The sequence below is a fragment of the Gossypium raimondii genome, chromosome 13, assembly GCF_025698545.1.
Source record: "Gossypium raimondii isolate GPD5lz chromosome 13, ASM2569854v1, whole genome shotgun sequence".
Lineage (NCBI taxonomy): Eukaryota > Viridiplantae > Streptophyta > Magnoliopsida > Malvales > Malvaceae > Gossypium > Gossypium raimondii.
Genome location: NC_068577.1, coordinates 20,809,238 through 20,814,821, shown reverse-complemented (window position 1 = coordinate 20,814,821; position 5,584 = coordinate 20,809,238). Strand labels below are relative to the sequence as shown.

The following is a 5,584-nucleotide window of genomic DNA, read 5'->3' as shown; positions in this document are numbered from 1 at the left end:
TCCGATGCCCTAGAACAATACCTTCTCGTACCATGAAATGAGACTTTTCCCAATTAAGTACAAGGTTTGTTTCTTCGCATCGCCTTAGTACCTTGGCTAGGCATTTATTATATGTATCTCCGAATACTGAAAAATCATCCATAAAAACTTCCAAATATTTCTCAACCATGTAAGTAAAAATATACATCATACATCTTTGAAATGTAGCAGGTGCATTACTTAAACCAAATGGCATGCGCCTAAATGCAAATGTACCATACGGGCAGGTGAATGTTGTCTTGTACTAATCTTTCAGAGCTACTGTAATTTGATTATACCCCGAGTATCCATCGAGAAAACAGTAATAGCCTTGCCCTGCGAGTCTATCCAGCATCTGGTTCGAAAACGGCAAAGGAAAGTGATTTTTCCTAGTTGCTTGTTCAGCTTCTGGTAATCGATGCAAATTCTCCATCCCGTAACCGTTCTAGTCAGTATCAACTCGTTATTCTCGTTTTCAATGATCGTGATACCTCCTTTCTTTGGCACGTACTGGACTGGACTTACCCATGAACTATCTGAGATGGAGTAAATTATACCCGCATCTAACTACTTGATGATTGCTTTCTTGACTACGTCCTTCATGATGGGGTTCAGTCTTCGTTGTCCATCAATTGTCCATTTTTTGCCATCTTCTAAGATAATCTTGTGCATGCATACAAATGGACTAATTATGCAAATATTGACTATGGTCCATCCGATAGCCTTCTTGAATTGTTTCAACACCAGGATGAGTTTCTCTTCTTGCTAAGTACTTAATTCTGCTGAAACAATCACAGGAAGAGTAGAAAAGTTACCTAAATAAACATATTTCAAGTGTGAGGGAAGTACCTTCAGTTCCAATTTAGGTGGCTCTTCGATTGACGCTTTTGGTTGGGCATAATCCCATTTCTCTAACTCTAAAGATTCAAAGCGGGATTGCGAATTAAATCCCTTTTGATAAGCTTCTAACAAAGCTAAGTATTCATCCTCCTCTTCATCATTTGGAGGATCTGTTGTCAAAATTTGTTCCAATGGGTCTGCAACATAATTGAGTTCCTTCTCTACGATTAAATCCTCTAAATCGAACATTACAAAACAATCATCAATTCTGTCAAGAAATCGCATGGACTTAAAAACGTTAAATGTTACCTGATCATCCTGAACACGCATAGTAAGCTCGCCCTTCTCCACATCAATAAGGGTCCTTCTAGTTGCTAAGAATGGTCTTTCTAGGATGATTGGCACCTCTTTGTCTACTTCAAAGTCTAGAACCACAAAGTCAGTAGGAAAGGTAAATTTGTCTACACGTACCAATACGTCCTTGATTTTTCCTTCTGGATGTGCTAAGGATCGATCTGCTAATTGAAGTGTAACCGTAGTAGGTCTAACTTCACCTATCCCCAATTTCCTAAATATTGTCATTGGCATCAAGTTGATACTAACAATCAAGTCACATAGTGCCTTACCACAATATGTTGCTCCAATATTGCAAGGTATGGTAAAACATCCAGGATCCTTCAATTTTAGTGGCAGTTTGTCTTGAAGATATGCATTGCATTACTTCGTTAGGGCTACCGTCTCAAATTCTCTAAGACTTCATTTTTTAGATAGGATATCCTTCATGAATTTGATGTAGTTCGGCATTTGTTCAAGTGCTTCAACCAACGGGATGTTGATATGAAGTTGCTTGAGTACGTCTAGGAACTTCTTGAATTGAATTTCCTGCTTCTGCTTCTAAAGTCTTTAAGGGTAGGGTGGTAGAGGCTTCTTTACTGGAATTGGTTGATTGTTTTTATGTGATGATTCCGCATCTAACGAAGTTATTAGTTGACCAGAATTAACTGGTTTAGAAGTTACCTTGTCGAATTTTGAAGATTCAATTTCTGATGAAACTGCAATTTCAACACTCGGTTGAACTTCCTCTGAGTCTTGAACGTCAACTGGCTCCTTCCTAACTTTAACAAAATTGGGCTCTAAAGTCTTTCTGCTTCTCAATGTTAACGCTTTACAATGCTCCTTCCCTTGATTCCTCGAATTCTCCATATCACTAGGTAAAGCCCTTTGAGGTCAGTTTCTGAGTTCAGTTGCAAACTGACCCACTTGATTCTCCAAATTCCTTAGAGAGGTATCATTTTTCGCCATGTATGCCTTCAATAGATTCTCTAGGCTATTGGATGGTTCAGCTTGGGTTGGTTTCTAAGATTGTTGGAAAAAACTAGGTGGTCGGGTCGATCTAGTTGGACATAATTGTTACTGGTTTCTGCCCTTTGGTTACTCCAGGAAAAATTCGGGTGGTTTTGCCATGATGGGTTATAGAAATTGGATTGAAGCTCTTACCTTCCTCGAACTTGGTTCTAGTTACCCATGTAATACACAGATTCTGGGTTTGATAGACATGCTCCAAACAAATATCCTTCCCCACAATAAACACAGGCTACATTTTCAAATTGATTCAGTGGTTGTGCTGTAAAACTATTACACCCATTAGTAGTAAGATTTTTTAACATTGAGGATATTGATGATACTTGTGATGCGAGTGAAGTACGAGCATCTACTTCTTGTATTCCAGTGACTCGTCTTCCTGATGCTGCTCAATTGGTTGGTCATTGATAATTGTTGTTGGCAATCCTCTTAATGATTTCATAAGCCTCATTATAAGACTTACAAAGGAGAGCACCATTAGCAAAAGCGTCCACTACCATCCTTGTGTGAGCATTGAGACCATTATAAAATGTCTCAAGTTATATGCAATGTGGGATTCCATGATGGGAGCACTTCCGTAATAATTCTTTGTACCTTTCCCACGCCTCATACAATGACTCATCATCCGTTTGTTGGAAAGCAGTGATCTCGTTCCTCAACTTAGCATTCTTGCTAGGCGGGAAATACTTCGTAAGGAATTTTTTTGCTAACTCTTGCCATATGGAAATTGAGTTTGGTGGCAATGAGTTCAACCAAGCTCGAGCTGTGTCCCTTAGTGAATATGGGAACAACTTCAATCGTAATGCATCTTCTGGTACTCCGGCTAACTTGAAAGAACCGCTCATCTCCATAAACAGTCTTAAGTGTAGGTGAGGATCTTCAGTAGGCATTCCACTGAATTGGCCCACTGTCTGAAGCATTTGGAACATGATTGGCTTCAACTCGAACTATTGTGCCTCAATTTCTAGTCTCCTAATACCCGGATTAAGATCACAAAATACTGGCATGACATATTGTCTCAAAGATCTATCCCTATCATCAGCAATAAGGATAGGATTTTGAGCAAGATTTGCTCTGTTTCCTTGATTCAGATTTTTGAAGTTTATCTCTTAAGTCATTCTCTGACTTACTTGTCTTCTTCGCTGTCAAAAAGTTCGTTCAATCTCAGGGTCTATAGGGAGTAAATTGATGATTCGAGTAATACTCATAAACACCTGAAATAATCACAGAAAAATTAAATACGTTAAATTTTGAATAGAAATATAAACCAAATTGTAAAATTATCAACTTAAAAAAAATGACTTTTTTTAAAACACAATCCCCAGCAACGGCGCCAAAAACTTGGAACGACAGAAATGTGCAAGTGTACACAATTGCAACAAGTAATAAAGTGACAAGTAAATGTCGAGTTATCGTACCCATAGGGACTGTGAAAAGAATTATTTATGAATGCTATTTAAAACACTTCGGTGAAAAATAATAATTTGTTTGAAGAGGGTGATTAAAAGCGAATATTTTAAACTAAGTGAACTAAATAAATAAATCTCAAATGCATGATTTCAAATTACGATTTTAATCAAGATGACATAATTGTGTTAGATTAATTACATTTCTTAACTTAGAATTATTAAACTCATGTTCATATTGTTACGAATAAGTTCATGACAACTCGGTAATTTGCTAACTTATGAACATACTCACCTACCAAAATCCATTTATCTCTTGACTATATCCCTATGTCAATTCAACCGATTAAACAAATCTTAATAGGCAAATATGTTATTGCACATACATACTTATTAAATTGAAATCATCTCTTGTACATATCCTTATGTCAATTCAAACAATTAACTCGATTTAATAAGCACATAAAAGACTATGTGAGGTAACAAAGTATCCTTACCTTGAAACAGTTTAATCACAATAATCTTACAACTTATGCAAGGCAAATGTATCGTCAGATACCGTTGCTAATCTAACCCTCAGCTACCTTAGATGATTAAACATGCACTAATTAAGTACTATGTCCATTAATTACAATTTCAATTCGTTTAAATAATTAATTCATTAGTTACCTAACAATTGTAATGCAAGAATAACTTAGCCATGATTTTACTTAATCAAGCATCTTACCTAGGCCTATACCAACATAAACACAATTTCAATAATTTTAACAAATGAAATGCAATTAACCTAACACGAATTAAATTCATGCTAAACTGATTAAATTAACCATTCCACTAACGTAAATATTCATAGATTTGTTCAGCATAACAACAACAAAAATTAAAGAGATAGGGAACAATAATCAAATCTGGTGTTTTTCCGTGGCTTGACTAGTTGTTTCGTTCTTCCTTATCTGTTGTCCTTGTTGACCAAGGCTGCTATGAACACTTAATTGATGCTCCAAATAGCTGATGAATGCCCCTTTCCCAAGAGGAGAAATCAGCAAGAGAGTAAAGGAATTTTGGAATGGAAAAGAAGAGAGAAAGTGTAGATAAGAGAGGAAATATGTGAATTCTTAAGGTGTATTTTTCAAATGACCAGCCTAAGGGGGTTTTTATAGCTGAGGAGGGTTGGTAAAAATAGCTAAAATTATCAGCCAAAGAGCCCTCCCTTGGCCGGCCACACATGTGGCAAGGTTCATAGTTTCAACATTGCTAATTTAGGCTTGGGGCAAATCTATAAAGCCACCAATTCTGGAAGGGTTTGAATGCAACTTGAACAAGTATTCAAGGGACTCTTTGCAAGCGTAAATAATCAGGTAATAAGCTGATTTGGGTCAGATCTTAGGATGGTTTTTGGGCTGTCCATTTCTTGGTCCGTTCAGTTCACTCGGTTCAGTTCAACTAGACTACTTTTTCATAATTAATTAATAATAATTTATTAACCAAAATTAAATGGGATATAAATTAAAATTAATTATATTATGAACTAATACATATAATTTTGGACCATCTTAGGCTAAAATTTAGTTCGCCTCGATACTTCAAATTGCTTCTCGATTTTGCGCTTCTAGCAGTGTCTATTAAGCCATTTTTCGCCCTTTGTGCAAATTTGTCGAAAATAACCAAAATTCATCAAAATTAATTATAAAATTAATTGAAATTCAACATGTTCATATTTTAAGTGCACTTTAATTATTTTTTCTACAAGAATTTTATCGAAACTGTATGATTTTAAGTTAAAAAGGGTATGTAAAAATGTGTACATTTTCATGTTTCCAATCCCATGCTCGACATTCAACCAAAAATACAAATTGAGATTTTTTATAATAGGCTAAATTCACATACAAGGAATCTTGTCGACGCATCAACCAATGGACCTCTGTTGGATTGTACTTATAATGATGTTGTGAGAATTG

At 36.0% G+C, this 5,584-nt stretch overlaps 1 non-coding gene across 1 annotated transcript; it reads left to right on the top strand.

Annotated features, from left to right (window-relative positions):
• Positions 1-2,775: 2,775 nt before the first annotated feature.
• Positions 2,776-2,882, top strand: LOC128036369 (small nucleolar RNA R71). Its single transcript, XR_008193166.1, has one exon. It is a non-coding gene; the product is annotated as a small nucleolar RNA R71 (small nucleolar RNA).
• Positions 2,883-5,584: the final 2,702 nt, after the last annotated feature.